The sequence below is a fragment of the Hemiscyllium ocellatum genome, chromosome 35, assembly GCF_020745735.1.
Source record: "Hemiscyllium ocellatum isolate sHemOce1 chromosome 35, sHemOce1.pat.X.cur, whole genome shotgun sequence".
Classification (NCBI taxonomy): domain Eukaryota; kingdom Metazoa; phylum Chordata; class Chondrichthyes; order Orectolobiformes; family Hemiscylliidae; genus Hemiscyllium; species Hemiscyllium ocellatum.
In genome coordinates this window covers 35,215,325-35,232,663 of record NC_083435.1, presented here as the reverse complement: position 1 = coordinate 35,232,663, position 17,339 = coordinate 35,215,325, and positions in this window count along the sequence as shown.

Sequence of the window (17,339 nt, the reverse complement as noted above, 5' to 3'; positions counted from 1 at the left end):
TTTTATTGTTCTTTGTGAAAAATGCTGTTTCGGGTATGTCACAAGTCTTATCTGCTCATTCCTATTTTGCACTGATATCGAGGCAGTTATTTATTTGGAGGTCAATTCTAATTAACGCGAGACCTTTGTGTTATTTCTGTAAATTACTGACAAGATTCAATGGATATTTAAGTAGATTCTTTAACTGCTGTCTGAATTTAGTCTGGGAAACTGCATAAATAATGGTGTTTGTGCAGGAACTCAAATGTTGCAGCATGTAACCTGCTTGCTCCATAATGGTGAAAGGGTTACTGTAATCTGTGTGCAAGTATTCCACATCCATAATTTGCACACATATGTAATGAGTAAATGTGACTACCCACAGCAGTATAAAGCTGCCAGATATCGCTAACAGTAAAACAATAGATTTCCGTCGGTTTTCCATTTCTGGGTCTTTGTCACTGCTTCGGAGTCCCTTCCTGATCCTGCTTGTGAGTAGAATATGCCTGATGGTCAGGCTATTGAATATAAGGATCAAGAGAAAGGGAATAAAAGGCATGAATGTGATATCAATCCATAAAAATGTAACCCACAGAGGGACAGTGTACAGACTTAATTTTACATTGCAGAACCATAATGTATCATCAAGTATTACCCGCGGTTCAAACGTAAAGTAAATTGGAATGTTTTCCAAGGTGCTTAATACACATATCATAGTCACAACTACTGCTGCAGTTTTTGCAGTGCAATATTGTGTTCTTGTTTTTTGACAACAAATGGCAATAAATCTGTCAAAGGTGAAAGCTACAGTCAACCAGACAGAACATTCAATAGAGGCAAAAATTAGGAAGAAATTCAGACTGCAGACAGGTGTGTAGTCCAGGAAGGAATCTGGGAAATAAATTTCATTCATCTCATAAACAACCACATCAAAAATGAGGACTAGTAGATCCGCTGCTGCCATGGATACCAGGTAAATTGTGATGCATTTGGAGAGGCCACATTTTCCACGGGAGAGAATGACAATTGTCACCAAATTGGCTGTAAGTGGAGATGAAATGAAATAAATCAGGAGTGTAAATTTGAGCAAAATAAGCAATAATAAACATTTTTCCCATTCACTCATCATTCACAGTCATGCAAAATAAATTTGATAATGCAGAGGATGCACATCAGTAAAATATCATTTATTGTCAGAGTCATTTGAAACACCATTAATGAGGTGCTGTGAAATTGGTGCTTAAGTCTCTAAGTTGCATTCAAACAACCTTACAGACAAGCAATGAAGTCAGAGATTTGTTGCAGATCTAATGCATGGTGACAAATTTTCTCAATGATATTATAAACTCCACAAAATAATGATTTGTTCCTCTTCAATCTAACATTTGTACAGCAACAGAGTTACGACTGACATAGATGGCGCAATCTATTCATTATTGCTCTACTGCTCAATCTTACTAAGTTTACAAGGTTTTTTTACTTCAACTATCTACTCAACCTTTTCTTGAAAGCATTAATTATTTCTGTTTCCACCTCATCATGAGCATTATGCTTCAGAGAATTACAACTCACTGCATTAGAAAAGAACTCCTTCATCTCTTGTCTAAAATCCTAAATCTGTGTCCCTTCCTGCGTATACAATCCACTTATGGGGAGAGTGCTTGCTTGTTTATCTCTTTTCAGTTGATGATCTGGGAACCTTGGAATCACGGTAATGGTGTGGAATGGCGTCAAATGAGTATGATCACATCTCCTCTTTGTCTTTTCATCTGCGAGTTCCCTCGGAATTATGGCATCCCATCTCCGCCATCCCACCTTATTTCTTCACTCAAAATATATCGAAGAAACGTTTTTTTACATTGTTCCACACTGACTTATTAACGGATTCTGATAGCCTGTGCCCTGTTGTAGATAATTCGCAGTATTCTCACTGCTTGCAACTCCTACATTTTATAATTGGTGCCACATATATAAATTTTCCTCCCGCTCGACGATTTAAATCAATGAGACACAGCAGAAAAGGCTGTGAAGATCAGGATCAATCCGCTTTCTTCCAATCCAACGCTGAACAAATATGAACTCGGTGATTGATACGCTCGAAGAGGTTCTAATAACAGTCTGGACAGGGTTACGAATTTCATCTATGCACTGGTGAAAATTATTGCCAGATGCATCAGTCAATAAACGTTTCTCTCGAAATCTAGCTTAATTTGATGCCAAGTTAAATAGACCATCACAGTATTAATGTTTCCTTTTATCTCCTAAGTGAAAGTTACTTTCATGCAGGTGACGAATGGGTGAAGTGAATGGGCTCCTGAATTGTTACTAGACGAACAGCCGAGAAGCCCAAGCAAAAACTTGAATGACTTGAGTTTCAATCGCACCAAGGCACTTGGTGAAATTGTAATTCTATAAAAAAGTTACTTTAACCACTGCCCAGTACTGTGCGTGGTTGACTATTGTCTTTTTTGTTCTCCTTACATGATCTGGCATACCGGTAATCTAAAGCCACAGCAATTTGACTCTTTACTACCCTTAGTGAGCGATGGGGCAACAAATGTTGGCACACATCAGCAACGTTTAACTAATTGTTAAAAAGTGGTACTACGTTGACTGCTGCAATCCATGAAGTTTATCTTCAAAGTTCAAAACTGGGAAGTAACATATCCTTTCGGCAATGACAAAAAATTGGGGTACCCCATTGCAATTTTGTATTAAACATATGGTGCCATTCTCTTTTCCGAGGTCGAAGTGGGTACTGCAGATGCTGGAGATTAGAGACAAGATTGGAGTGGTACTGGAAAAGCACAGCAGGTCAGGCAGCATCCGAGGAGCATTCCTGATGAAGTGCTTTTGCTCGAAACGTCGATTTTCCTGCTCCTCGGATGCCTTTCCAGCACTACTTTAATCTTGTCGCATGCTCTTTTCTGTCACAGTCAGAATGCACTGTTCTTGAGACACTGGAGCACTCAATCCATAGGTAGCAAGACCGAGATAACATTCAGGCTTGGGCTGGAAGTGGTTAGCAACAGGAGTGCAAGTGAATGGCCGGATGGTGCCTGAGTGGTTGGCGGCGCTGCCTCAGTGTAAGGGCTCCGATTTCGAATTCCACCCCAGTATCATTGGTGTGGAGTCAAAACACGGTGCTCTGCTTTCATCCCACAGTCCAAAGATGTGCAGTTAGGTGGATTGGATGGACCCCTGATGTGCAGATTAGGTGTGTTAGCCATGGTAAATATAGCGTTACAAACACAGGGTAAACGAATGAGTCTGGGAAGAATACTCTTCAGCAGATCGGCGTGGACTCGATGGACTGACTGGACACCTTACCCACTCTAGGGATTCTGTAGTTTATGCCATGCAAGTACCAGGAAGTGACACCGTCCAACGGAAAGAATTTAACTGACTCCCTTTCTGTACAAATACATTACCATCGTTAAATTCCAAAGGTAATGCCCTGGAAGTTTCCATTGCACAAAAGCTGATCCAGACTAGACTGTGGCTGTAAGAGCGTGACAGAAACTTAAAATCCAGAGGCATATATTTCAATCCCTGTCTCGCCAATGACTGTCTCCAGTCCCGCAGGCAGAAGTCATGAATCGATGGAAAATCCTCCACTTTCATGGATGGAGGGTGCTTCAACATAACTCAGGAAGTTCGACACCGACTATACTAAGGTAGCTCACTTGAATGGCATCCTGTGCCCGTTTCAATATCCATTTCCTTCATCACCTAGGCATAGTGGCAGCAGTGTTTCCGTCTGCATGCAGCGCTGTAACAATTCATTCAAGCTTATTCCAAACCCAATACGTCTACCACGCTGAAGGACAAAGGAAGCAAATGAATGGTAATAGCACACTTACATGCTTTGCTCCAAGTTTATTCGCCACACACCACCGTGACATGCACTTCTGACATATTGAAAGAGCCAAAATCAAGAAACTTTGGCTATCAACACTGCGGTTGCCTCTCGCCTCAAGGACTGCAGCAGTTCAAGATAACTGCTTATTATCACCTTCTGCAGGGAAATTAAGGCTGGGAAATTGCTGCTCTTCTAGCCAGCTATGTCCACATTCCATGAGGAACAAAACAAACGGAATTGCAAGCTATCTAGACCACGGACAATGAAGAGAGTCTCGTTTGCTAGTTTACTGTATCACTCATTGTGCATATTACTCTACCTACCCACAGCATTTGAAAAACGTATACTGTAACTCTGTTTGCTACCACAAGTATGTGTCAAACATTCACAAGGCGATTTCTTGCGGCACGGCTTCATTGGAGAAACATAGAAAATCTCCAGTACATGGGCAGCTTATTTAAATACTCTTCTCCCCGAAAAAAGAGGAAGCAATTTTTCCTCCCACCACGAAAGTTTGCAGTTACATTCCTGATTAATGTCACCTCTTTGATGGTCTGTAATTATTACTAAGGATATTCACTCATTTTGTCTTCCCTCTTCAGAAATCCAGTGTTAGGTTGCACACTTCCCAGTCCGAAAGTTAATGTCCAGTGTTGTGAAGATGAATTAGAACAAACCCAGGCTCTGGACACAAGCTTTTGTAAATTAAAATGCAAGTCAAACAGAAGTCAAATTAGACAAGATGCGTATTGAGGGACGTCACTCAGCTCACATTCACGTCCATTGTTAAAAAGACTGCAATCTCTTGGAAACAAAGTGTAAGTAATTCTGAGAAATAAATGGGAAGCTCTTTTATGTGCGCTCCCATTCTTTTTGCATCATAATTTGAGGCTCCAACATCTCATCTGCGTTATTAGGATGACTCGCTATAAGCCGATTCCTTGGAGGAGAAAACACCCACACATCTCTTTTAACCCGAAATTCAGCCAGGCCTGGTTCCACAGATCCATTTCAGAAGCGAAAAGCGTTGTTGACGCACAGTAGGCAGACTTGTGTTCCCTTGAAGAGTTACTGCCGTTGGCCATTCTGCAGCTCTCCCTCTCTAATTCGCTTCAAACGTTTCAAATGTCTATTAACACTCAATGTCATAGAACAGTCATATGTCAATGAGCTGTGCTATGCCTTCCTGGCACACCTCGCTAAGAAAGGCTCCAAAAATAAATTTCAGAAGAAGGCTAGATAAATCGATTGCAATGGGCAGGCTGAAGACTTGTTCTCCTCGCTACCACTTCGAAGCGGAATGCCACTCTACACAAAATTATATAGGAACAAACCGGCAGAATGTAAATTCTGGTAACTCCCAGAACACTGTACTTAATATAATTTATTAAGCTGTAACGATTGATAAACGCGTTAGTGTTATTTATACCGAATAACAGATTTACATGGCAATATGATAGGGGCAGAAGGCAGTTGCACAGTCAAAGACTGTCAATGACATTCGCTGATAGAAAATACTTACAAGGAACACCAAACACTGCAAGTATAGGGTAGTAAATTTTTTCGACCTGTGTAATTATTGAATGTTCCATTTCCTACCAGCCACGATGAAGTTTATTATAGAAAACTGAACAGAGCTGATAGGTGGCCGACCAAGCTCCTATATATCGAAGGAAGATCTGGAGAGATAATCTTCTACGTCATAATTGGCACACGTCCCATCTGCATGAGTTGGCATATGACATGCCTATTCTTGGCATTGTAGGAACTGGGGAATAACTTGAATCTCACTAGCGATACAAACATCAGAACAAAAACAACTAGAAGACTATTTCAGGATTTATTTTAAAGATGCAAATAAATGTATGCACAGCTTCTAAATTTCAAACATTTGTCGTCACTGAAAAATGTCTCTGTGCTGCTCTTTAATTAGATTAGATTAATTACAGTTTGCAAACAGGCCCGTCGGCCTAACAAGTCCACACCGACCCAACGAAGCACAACCCACCCAGACCCATTCCCCTTCATTTACCACTTCACCTAACATTACGGGCAATTTACCTAACCTGCACATTTTTGGATTGTGGGAGGAAACCGACGCAGACACGGGGAGAATGTGCAAACTTCACACAGAGAGTCGCCTGAGGCGGGAATTGAACCCAGGTCTCTGGCGCTATGTGGTAGCAGTGCTGACCACTGTGCCACCGTGCTGCCCGCAAATGCTCTCTCGGCGGTACTGAAAATTTAAGAACTTTTGTTTTATTTCCTTCTCATAAGAACATAAGAATTAGCAGCATCAGGCCGCTCGAACTTGCTTCATCATTCAATAAAAGTCAGTTCATTTGATTGTTCTCTCCCCCGCCCTCCAAACAACCCTGGTTTGACTTGTCATCAGAAGTGTCTTTTTGATCCTTCGATCTAACGAATGATCTCGGTTCCACTGCAATGCAAACGATCCTCCTCGTGCCCGTCTTAGTTGGGGTGCTCCTTGTTTTGAGCTCAAACCTGTCGACTCCAATCAAAGCAGCAAAGAAACGTTCTTTTCCACACCCCTCGGATTCAATATTGATCTTTACACTGTGTCTAATTATCCCATAATAACATAGGATGACAATTTTGGAATGCTGTATGAAACTTGCAGTTTGTTTTCTCTCTGAAACCATTGACTGTTGACACCCAATTTGTTCACACATTTATCCGTTGTCAGAATATTCGTGATTTGGGAGGAATTAAGAGCGAATCTTTGCTGAGAAGCTTCATGTAAGTCTTTTGACACACACAGGTCATGCAAAGAGAGATGTCCGTGCGCGCCAATCTAAAGTATGGATGGATATGAATGAATGTGGGATGGTGAGCAGGGATATGCTACATGATTTTATATCAGAGTGGTGCTGGAAAAGCACAGCAGGTCCGGCAGCATCCGAGGCCAGCTTCACATTATCACCAAAGGCAATATCACAAAGGTTTAAAAGAATGGAAAATAAAAGCTTTGCAAAACGGCCGTTGATCTGTTATTGGCCATTTGCACTTTTGCCAATAGCTAATTTTAGGTTGGAGTAGCTCATCGTGATTCAGTCATGTGATTCAGCATTTCCGTAAATTTGTGTTGTCCTTTGTTAGTAGCTGAAAAGAAAGAGGAACAAGAAAGCGAAATAGTGAGAGAGATAGAATACAGAGTGTCAGACACCATTCAACGTTCCAGAGAACAAATTCTGATGCATTTAGTTAATTGCAGCACTTGGATTAGATGAGATTGAGGTCGCTTTTTCTGAAACCCGTCATTAACAAATAAGATTAAGGGATGTTGAATACCGTTCTTCGACTTCTCTTTGATATTACCCTAATCCATTGGGTCAGTCTAAATTTCTGTGGGTGAACTCAAACGTTGAAAAATATATCACGTCTTCCATGATGGCGAATGGATCATGTCATTTGTGAACATAAATTGAATACCTTCACCATGTGAACAGAGGAAGTGTTTAATTGTTAACGTCCACAACAACGTAAAGCTGCTCGAAAAGACAAACAGCATTGGATAGGTTTCCTTCTATTTTCCAATTCTAGGTCATCCTGGTCCTCCAAAATAATTTACTCACCGCAGACCCTTCACTCCTTCACTGCATCAATGGAATGCCATAAATTTCGTTAAATGAGCAATGCAACTGGCAAAGATAGTGCAAATAGTGATAACGTACAACATTCTTATAATTTTGTTTGAATAACATATCATTTACACATCAGAGCCAAACCAAATTGACCATCTGTTCCAAAAGGTCATTGCCAGCGTAAATTGGAATGATGTCTACAAGCCTCAGTTTAATAATTTAACAATGATCCTCCATGCCCTTCTCTTAGCGCACCACTTCATTCTCAATATTTGCCAACAAGATGCATCGAGATGAACACTGAGAATGCGAGGGCATTTTAGACGATGGGCCAAGTGCAGACAGACGGAATTACTGTTGTTTGCTTTGTTTTTGTTTGTCATAGACCTGGTGGCCCGAAGGAACTGTATGAATATAACCATGAAATAGCGACATATCAATCAAAGATAAAATTCAACAGTGAACAAAAGGAATCTATCAATGAAAAAATTCTCGTCTATCCATATTCACACTATCCAAACGGTCGACTCATATGAAGATGGATATAAGAAATAAAATGTATTCGTTTCATATAATATTACTTTAACTAATCCCAGCAGTATACTTGCCACTGGCACGTCTAGCATCCGAAGAATATTGCGTTTAGACGAGAAAAAAAAACTCTTTCACGTCAGAAAATGACAATGACATTATCAAGAAAGAAGGGAAAGGCATAAATCACTTTCCTAGCATACTCAGTTTGAAGATATTTTGTACAGAAATTTGCATAAAATATAATCACTATTTATATCCTTTTAGAATAACACAATAAAAAAAAAACAATCTTCAGGGATAATAATGAAAATAATAAACCAATATGTTTATAACCACGTTGACTTCAGCCTGTATATTTGGAGAGACAATGAGAGTTAAATCGTTTGAGGAGAACATTGTATCTTCTGAACACAGGGCAGATAGAAATGTGATAGGTTTTATGACATCATCGACCGAGATGAAGAAAAAATGTGAGTGGTTGGGATGGGGGTTGGGAAGGGGGAATGGGGGTTGCAGAGATGGGGTTACAGAGAGAGAGAGCTAGGCTTTGTTGAGACAGTTTGGGTGGTAAAATCAGAAATGTCCTTGATAGGCAAAGGGAGATGTCATGGATATTGTAACGATTATTGCACTTTTAATAAATTGAGCACTTTTTGATGTACCCTTCTTGTCATATAAACCGAGTCTGAACTGTAAACTTTCCCCAACACATAAAATAACGTCAAACGGACTCTTCCCCATACCATGTCCTTTCGTAACAAATAGAGAACTATAAAAGTAAGATTTTAGATCAAACAAATCGTTCTGTAAACTCTGGATGCATTTAAGAAACGAACCCTAAACCAGGAATCAATTCTCTCTCAGAAATTGATCGTGAGCCATGAATTGAATCTACCTCAAGAAATTGAACTCAATCTATAAGTTGGCATTAATTCACCCTCCTTCGCTGACCGATAGATTGACTAAGACTAACACAGCGAGTTTTCTCAACAGCGCGTCCCGGAACTCTGAGTTGGCTTGCAATCATGAGTTGAATCTTGCTCTGCGACTTTTTTCCCCAAACCATTAATTGAAATTTGTTCATAAATTGGCCCGATATATAAAGTGACTCCTTTTTCTAAATTGATTTCAACTCATTGAATAATTGTAATTGAAAATAGAAAAATGTGTCTGACGCAGAAATTAACCGAAATAATTGGACAGGTACTTGGATATGAAAATTTTAAAGTGATATGTACCAAACACAGGCAAATAGGACTAGTTCAGTTTAGGAAACTTGGTTGGCACGGGCGGGTACGGTTGATGGGCCAGTTTCTGTGCTGTCTTTCCATGAATGAATTACTCTGTGGTTCACCTCTGTTAAATGATCTAGTTCAACAAGTATATGCTGAATGCAAAAATTGCATCTATAATACACACCATCTAGAAATTGTCGGCTACTCAAAACCTAAGACAACCAAAACTGAATGTGCGCCCAAAATTAATTCGATATACAACATAACACCGTGCATAAATGGACACAAGACTAAAACCGACCTTGGTCTTTTTTTGTAGTCACTCCTATTTTGTGTGTATCCCTGGCTGGTCGGCATTTATTGCCCTTGAGCACGTGATGCTGTGTTGTGTTCTTGCAGTGCTTCACAAACTGGAAGGAAGGAATTCTAAGATTTTGCACCAATGACAGTCAAGGTATGCTGATATATTTCCAAATCAGTATGGTGAGTGTCTTGCTGGCGAGCTTTCAGGTGGCGGTTTTCCACCATCCATGCTGCCCTTATCTTTCTCGGTGGACAAAGTTAAAAATCACACAAAACCAGGTTAGAGTCCAACAGTTTTATTTGCAAGTTCACACTTTTGGGCCACTGCCTGTTAGACTATAACATATTGTTGTGTGATATTTAACTTTGCACATGAGAGCCCAACATCAGCACCTCCACAACATTTCTATGTGGGAGCAGTTATTGGTTGGGAACATGCTGTCTAAAATCTTTGGTGAAATTCTGAATTGCATCTAGGAAAGAGCACACATGGCTACCTGTGGTGAGGTAGTGAGGAGAATGGATGTTTGTGGATTTGGTGCCAATTGACTGAGCTGCTTTGTCTTGGAAAGCTTCAAATTGCTTGCACGCTGTTGGAACTGCAATCATCCAAGCATGTAGGAGTATTCCATCACACTCCTGATCCCTGCCTTATAGATGTGGGCAGGCTATGGGAGTGAGCTGGTGAGCTATTTGCTGCAATATTCCTCACCTCTGACCTGCTTTTGGAGTTATTTATATGACAAATCTGGTAGAGTTTCTGGTCAATGGTAACTCCCAGTTGGGTATTCAGTGATAGTAACACCATTGAATATCAAGATGTACAGTCTCGTAATGGAGATGGTCATTGCGTGGCATGTCTCTGCCATGAACATCAATTGCCACGTATGAGATCAAGCCGACATTTTGTCCAGCTTGGCTGCATTTCATCATGGACTGCGTCAGTATTTGACAAGTCACGAATGGTGTTGAATATTGTGCAATCATGACTGAACATTCCTAATTCCATCCCTGTGATGGAAGGAAGTTCATTGATGCAGCAGCTGTAGATGGTTGGGCCGAGAACACTAATCTGAGGAACTCCTGTAGACATGTCCTGGACTTGTGATGACTGACCTTCAGTGGCAATAATCATTTTCTTGTGCGTCAGGCATTAAAACAACTAGTGTAGAGTTTTGCCCTGATTCCCATTGATTCCAGTTTTGTTAGGGCTCCTTGATGCCACAATAGAATTCAAAGGGTGTCACTCTCTTCTCGCTTCTGGAATTCAGTGCTTTTGTCAAAATTTGAAGAAAGGTTTAATGACATCAGATCCTGAGTGGCCCAGACAAAACTCAAACTGGGCATCTGTGAGCAGATTATTGCTGAGCAGGTACTGCTTGATAGCACTGTTAACGGCACCTTCCACCACTTTGTTGACGATTGAGAATCGACTGAACGGGTGGGAATTGCCTGGGTTGGATTTCTCCGATATTGTCAGTTACCGCCAGTGTTCTAACTGTACTGGAACAGTTTGCCTTGGACAGCCGCACCTTCTGGAGCACAGGTTGTCAGTTTAGATTCATTAACACATAAATCCAAGAACTTCTTGCAAGTTACATTCCCGAGATAGCTAAAGGTTTTCTGAAAAAAAGGTGATATCTCAGCATAGAGAATGTATTAAACGTGTATTCCAGCTGTTAAAGAAGGCAAACGGGATTAATGCCTTCAGAGGCCAGGGCATTGACTGTAAATGTCGACACGTCACGTTGCAGCTGCGTAAAACTTTAGCCAGACCACATCTGGGGCACTGTATGTACGACTGTTCGCGGCTCGATAGGAAGGATGTGCAGGCTTTGAAGAAGTTTACCAGCGTTTTGCCTAGATAGGAGTGTATTAATTGAAAAAAAAGGTTCTTTTCAATAGATTTTGGAGGCGAAGGCGAGACCTGATTAAAGCATATGAAAGTATACTTTATGTTAAATGTGAAAAAAAATTGAGATGCGTGGACAGTGACAGGAGGTGGTAGAAGCAGATACGAAAGCAGCATTTAGGAGACATTTAGAAAGGCACACGAACAGGTAGGGAATGGATCTGCAAGCAGTTTGGATTTGTTTAGAATGGCATCACGGACAGCACAGTCATGGTGGGCTGAAGGGCTATGTTTATGGGGTGCAATGCACGATGCCTGCTTTGACCTGGGTGACATTGAGCTTGGTGAGTGATAATGGAATTGTATTCGCTGGGATAATACGATGATCTCCACTATAGTCGCAACGTATACCTTGTGGATGGTGTACAGTCATTGGAGAAACAGAGCGTAAGTCACAAATGACAGAGTTATGATCTTGTAGCTGGGAGTACTGATATTTATAAAAAGTAGTCCCACGGAAGGTGATAGTGTGTTACTCTGACGTGTTAATGTCATTAAATATCAAAGGACAATTGTTAGATTCGACTTTCTGAGAGATACTCACTGCCTGCCATTAGTGCAGTGCAACTGCTCTAGTTCCTTCTCAGTTCAAGCCTGGATGTTGTTTACATCTTGTGGCATGTTGACACGAACCACTTCAGTATCAAAACAATCATGAGTGTTTCTAAACATTGTACAGTCTTTAGCAAACACTTCCACTTCTGACCTCATGATGTAAAAAAAAAGATCCATTGTTGGAAACACCAAGAACATCTGGAATGGACATTATCTCACTGCCACAATTTCCTGGAACTGACATGGTTTACCTTCAATAACCACTGCCATTTGTCATTGTTCCCGGTGTGACTGAAACCAGGACAGCGATCCCCTCCAGATTCACATTCACTCTCATATTCCTGGGCTCCATGAGACTATGCTAGGTCAAGTGCTGCCACAATATCAAGCAAATTCAATCACACCAAATTTCAGAAATAAAAAGAAATCTCTGTTTTGGCCACATTTGGAACGAGGGGAGGTCGGAAAGAGACTTTTGAAATGTCACGTGAACGTCACTGTGCACTTTATTGTTGAGCAAGTGTTGTTTGATATCACTTATGGCACTTGCCATCACTTTACCAGTAATATCGTGGAGAAGTCATTGGCTAGGTTGCATTTTTCCTTCGTTTTGTGCTTAGAACGTATCCAGGAAGTTTTGTTCCTTGATAAGTGTGTTATTCTTAGAGCTGGAATGGAGCAACTTGTTTCCGGACATTGCAAGTTCTGGAGCGCGTGTCTTCAGCACTGTTTATGGAGTATGTGTAAGTGCCCATCACTTTGTAGTATCCAGCACCTTCAGCAGGCCTTTGATATCTGGGGATGAAATCGAACTGCATGGGCAATGGCATTTGTGAGGCTGGGAACCTAACATAATCGAGCACATATGAAGAGAGGGTGTGGAATATAAATGAATAGCAACACTTTCCATCGATGTATGAGAACAAAAGCTTTTAGTTACAGCAATGCTGAAGAAAATTGACATAACTACAGATGTAGTCATGTACTGAAATACTACTAAGAACTGACTGAAGTCTTAAAAAAAACTTCCTATAGTTTAACAGATCAGTATCTTTTTTAAAAAAAATAAATCTCTGGTGAAAGCGATCAGATATTTGAAGCCCTCGATAATTTATTGCATTAATGCGCTTGGCATCCTTGCAAATATGTTGCCGTGTATTTAACGTCATCATGCTGTTTGTTCAATGGATTGTTATTGATGTCTACAAGGACTTAAGTGAATTGCTTCACTGAGGTTGGTTTGTGTGTTTATATATATGGATACAGTTTGGACGCATTGCACTTCTTTCTGAACCAACACAGAGAAAATGGAACAAGCTCCAATTCTCCAGGTCGGCAACATGTTCTACTGTGCTCTGGTAGTATTAGGAATTCCAGGTAAATATTTAATCCGTTAAAATACGGGAATCTACAGTAATCGCATTAATGGGTTTTACCCTCCATGTTGTGAGGTCAGAGAAACTTTCAATGTTCTGTGATGGATTTTGAATTTCTCCATACTTTTCTAACTCATGCAATGTTCTGTTCAAGTATCACCCTTGTTCTTACTGAGGTATATTGGCTCCCTTTGCAGGAAAGCCATTATAGTTAAAATGCCAAACCAAATTTAATTCTTTCCTTTATCAATTCTCTTTGCACCAGCCTCGGAATGCATTGCGATGTGAGTTCTGCCCCTCCTTCACCTATAAAGGGGATCCCATGGATTCTCTATATACAGACCTTGGCAGCCCGGCCTACGACGATATGGGACCTAAGCTGTGGACTTGCCCAAACTCACTGCAACTCTGTAATTATAGTGGTTCTGTTCGCCGAGCTGGAAGTTTTTGTTGCAAACGTTTCGTCCCCTGGCTAGGAGACATCATCAGTGCTCTGGAGCCTCCTGCGAAGCGCTTCTTTGATGTTTCTTCCGGCATTTATAGTGGTCTGTCCTTGCCGCTTCCGGGTGTCAGTTTCAGCTGTCCGCTGTAGTGATTGGTATATTGGGTGTAGGTCGATGTGTCTGTTGATGGAGTTTGTGGATGAATGCCATGCCTTTAGGAATTCCCTGGCTGTTCTCTGTCTGGCTTGCCCTATGGTAGTAGTGTTTTCCCAGTCGAATTCATGTTGCTTGTTGTCTGAGTGTGTGGCTACTAGGGATAGCTGGTCGTGTCGTTTCGTGGCTAGTTGGTGTTCATGTATGCGGATTGTTAGCTGTCTTCCTGTTTGTCCTATATAGTGTTTTGTGCAGTCCTTGCATGGTATTTTATAAACTACATTAGTTTTGCTCATGTTGGATATTGACTCCTTTGTTCTAGTAAGTTGTTGTCTGTGCGTGGCTGTTGGTTTGTGTGCCGTTATGAGTCCTAGGGGTCGCAGTAGTCTGGCTGTCAGTTCTGAAACGCTCCTGATGTATGGTAGTGTGGCTAGTCCTTTTGGTTGTGGCATGTCCTCGTTCCGTGGTCTATCTCTTAGGCATCTGGTGATAAAGTTGCGCGGGTATCCGTTTTTGGCGAATACCTTGTATAGGTGTTCCTCTTCCTCTTTTCGCAGTTCTGGTGCACTGCAGTGTGTTGTAGCTCTTTTCACAAGTGTCCTGATGCAGCTTCGTTTGTGTGTGTTGGGGTGGTTACTTTCATAGTTTAGGACTTGGTCTGTGTGTGTTGTTTTCCTGTGGAGCCTTGTGGTGAATTCTCCGTTCGGTGTTCTCTGTACTATCACGTCTAGGAATGGGAGTTGGCTATCCTTTTCTACTTCTCTCGTGAATCGGATGCCTGTGAGTGTGGCGTTGATGATCCGGTGTGTTTTTTCTATTTCCGTGCTTTTGATGAATACGAAAATGTCATCGACATATCTGACCCAGAGTTTGGGTTGAAGTTGTGGTAGGGCTGTTTGTTCTAACCTTTGCATAACTGCCTCTGCTATGAGTCCCGAGATTGGTGATCCCATGGGTGTTCCGTTGATTTGTTCGTATATCTGATTGTTGAATGTAAAGTGTGTAGTGAGGCATAAGTCCAGTAGTTTAAGTATGCCGTCTTTGTTGATAGGTTCCGCCTCCTGTTTTCTGTTATGTATGTCCAGTAGGTTGGCTATTGTTTCTCTGGCTAGGGTTTTGTCAATCGAAGTGAACAGTGCCGTTACGTCGAATGAGATCATGGTTTCTTCTTTGTCTATGTGTGTATTCCTGATGGCGTCCAAGAATTCCTGTGTTGATTGTATGGAGTGTTTGGATCCGCTGACCAGGTGTTTCAGTTTCTGTTGTAGTTCTTTGGCCACCAACTAGCCACGAAACGACACGACCAGCTATCCCTAGTAGCCACACACTCAGACAACAAGCAACATGGATTCGACTGGGAAAACACTACTATCATAGGGCAAGCCAGACAGAGAACAGCCAGGGAATTCCTAAAGGCATGGCATTCATCCACAAACTCCATCAACAGACACATCGACCTAGACCCAATATACCAATCACTACAGCGGACAGCTGAAACTGACACCCGGAAGCGGCAAGGACAGACCACTATAAATGCCGGAAGAAACATCAAAGAAGCGCTTCGCAGGAGGCTCCAGAGCACTGATGATGTCTCCTAGCCAGGGGACGAAACGTTTGCAACAAAAACTTCCAGCTCGGCGAACAGAACCACTACAACAAGCACCCGAGCTACAAATCTTTGCACAAACTTTGAACTCTGTAATTACTTTGTTTTCTTCTTTTATGATCCCACTAATATCTATTTCTCTGTCAAGGTCGTTAACCAGTTGTCTTCATGCCAACGTAATACTGAATGATGTGTCAATGTTTTGTTTGAAGACACTCCTAAGTATCCCTTAGATATCTTTCGACATTCCAAGCGATTCCTGACATTCTTGTAGTGACAGCTTCTACTTTCTCCTCGAAAAGCTGGTGATTGTTGTCTTTAAAACAGGTGGCAGAAATTCGGCAGAGTAACGTCGATGAATTTGCATTGAATGTGTAACTTTCTCGCCAACAGCCGACTCTAATAAACGTAACCAACACAATTTGTCAGTTGTTGCGACCAGTTGCCAGCGTCGTTACAACTGTGGATTAATTTCTAATCTGTGGGAACCTTGTGACTCTCACCGAGCGAACAGAAGAGACAGAAGCATCCGGAGATTATAATGTTTCAGTCTAACTTCGGCCCGTCTGATTGACGAAATGCCCATCTAGGATTCGGAACTCTGATCGCATTAGGCTGAATATTTTGGCACTAACAGTTCAGTTCAGTATTACTGTTGTCTCTTTGGTGACTAGAATTGCATTCGCAATTTTAGTGTTTTTAATGTAACTACTTTCCCTCGCTGGATGCACGTGATGTCTAACTGGATAATTATTTTGAGATATACACGGAAATCCGAGTGGAAGATGCATTTTGGCGTAATCGCTTGTTACTCTCAAGCAATTAATTCACTGCACGTGATGCCAAGAAAGTACCGAGACTCTAGTACTGCATGTAATCGACCGATAGTCAGAGCATTCATACAATTCTACTGCAGTCCCGAATGGTCCCAAAGCTGGCAGGGCGATGTGGCTCCTTCTCTGTGCTGCCGTGTGTAGTTTCGTTTCACTCTTTGCATTCTTTCCTTACATTCGTTCCCTTTATTTGGCTTATGTCCTTGCCCTTTTCAAAAACGCTCCCTTTAGCGCAATGCCGTTCTCTACTAGTTCGACTTTTGCTTTGTTTGCAGCAAATACAAATTCAACCCGACACTCCTTTGAACAGCTGCAGTATTCCTAGTTGTAAAACCATCCTGCGATATAGACTGCCTCTATCGTCAATCCAGGATACGATTTATTTCATAAATTTGATTCTTGCACGGAGGATTAATCCGACATTTCTAGCTCGGATGGAAACTATAGTATAAATTCTGTTATATGATGCCAGAATGAGGGACGCATACATGTAACATTACACGTAGTTTTCAATCAGCGCCAAAACAAACCACCATTTGGAACCTCAATCTGAGCCAGGAATCTTCTCAAAACTCGCTAATACTGTCCTCCATGTTAGATTGGATGAACATTCATTCTTAGGTTTTTCTTGAATTATCGATTTACAATTATCGCCAAAACTCACATTCGACCTGTGCATAGGCAATATTTTGGACTTCCACTCCAATGTTCCATTCCCGGAGGTCATAGCACCCGACAATCAGTTCTGTGTCTTCTTGGCTGGCTCAGAAAATCTGCTTTAGATATGCAGGCTGAGCAATGAATATTGATTGAGTATTCACATAACTGCCTTTGAAATACTTAGGCCTGAGAGACAGCGCCATGATGTAAAGTCTGAAGGGAAAGATGACATTTTTGATGCTATCCACGTTTAGATAGTTTATTGCCATTGAGAAAGATCTCA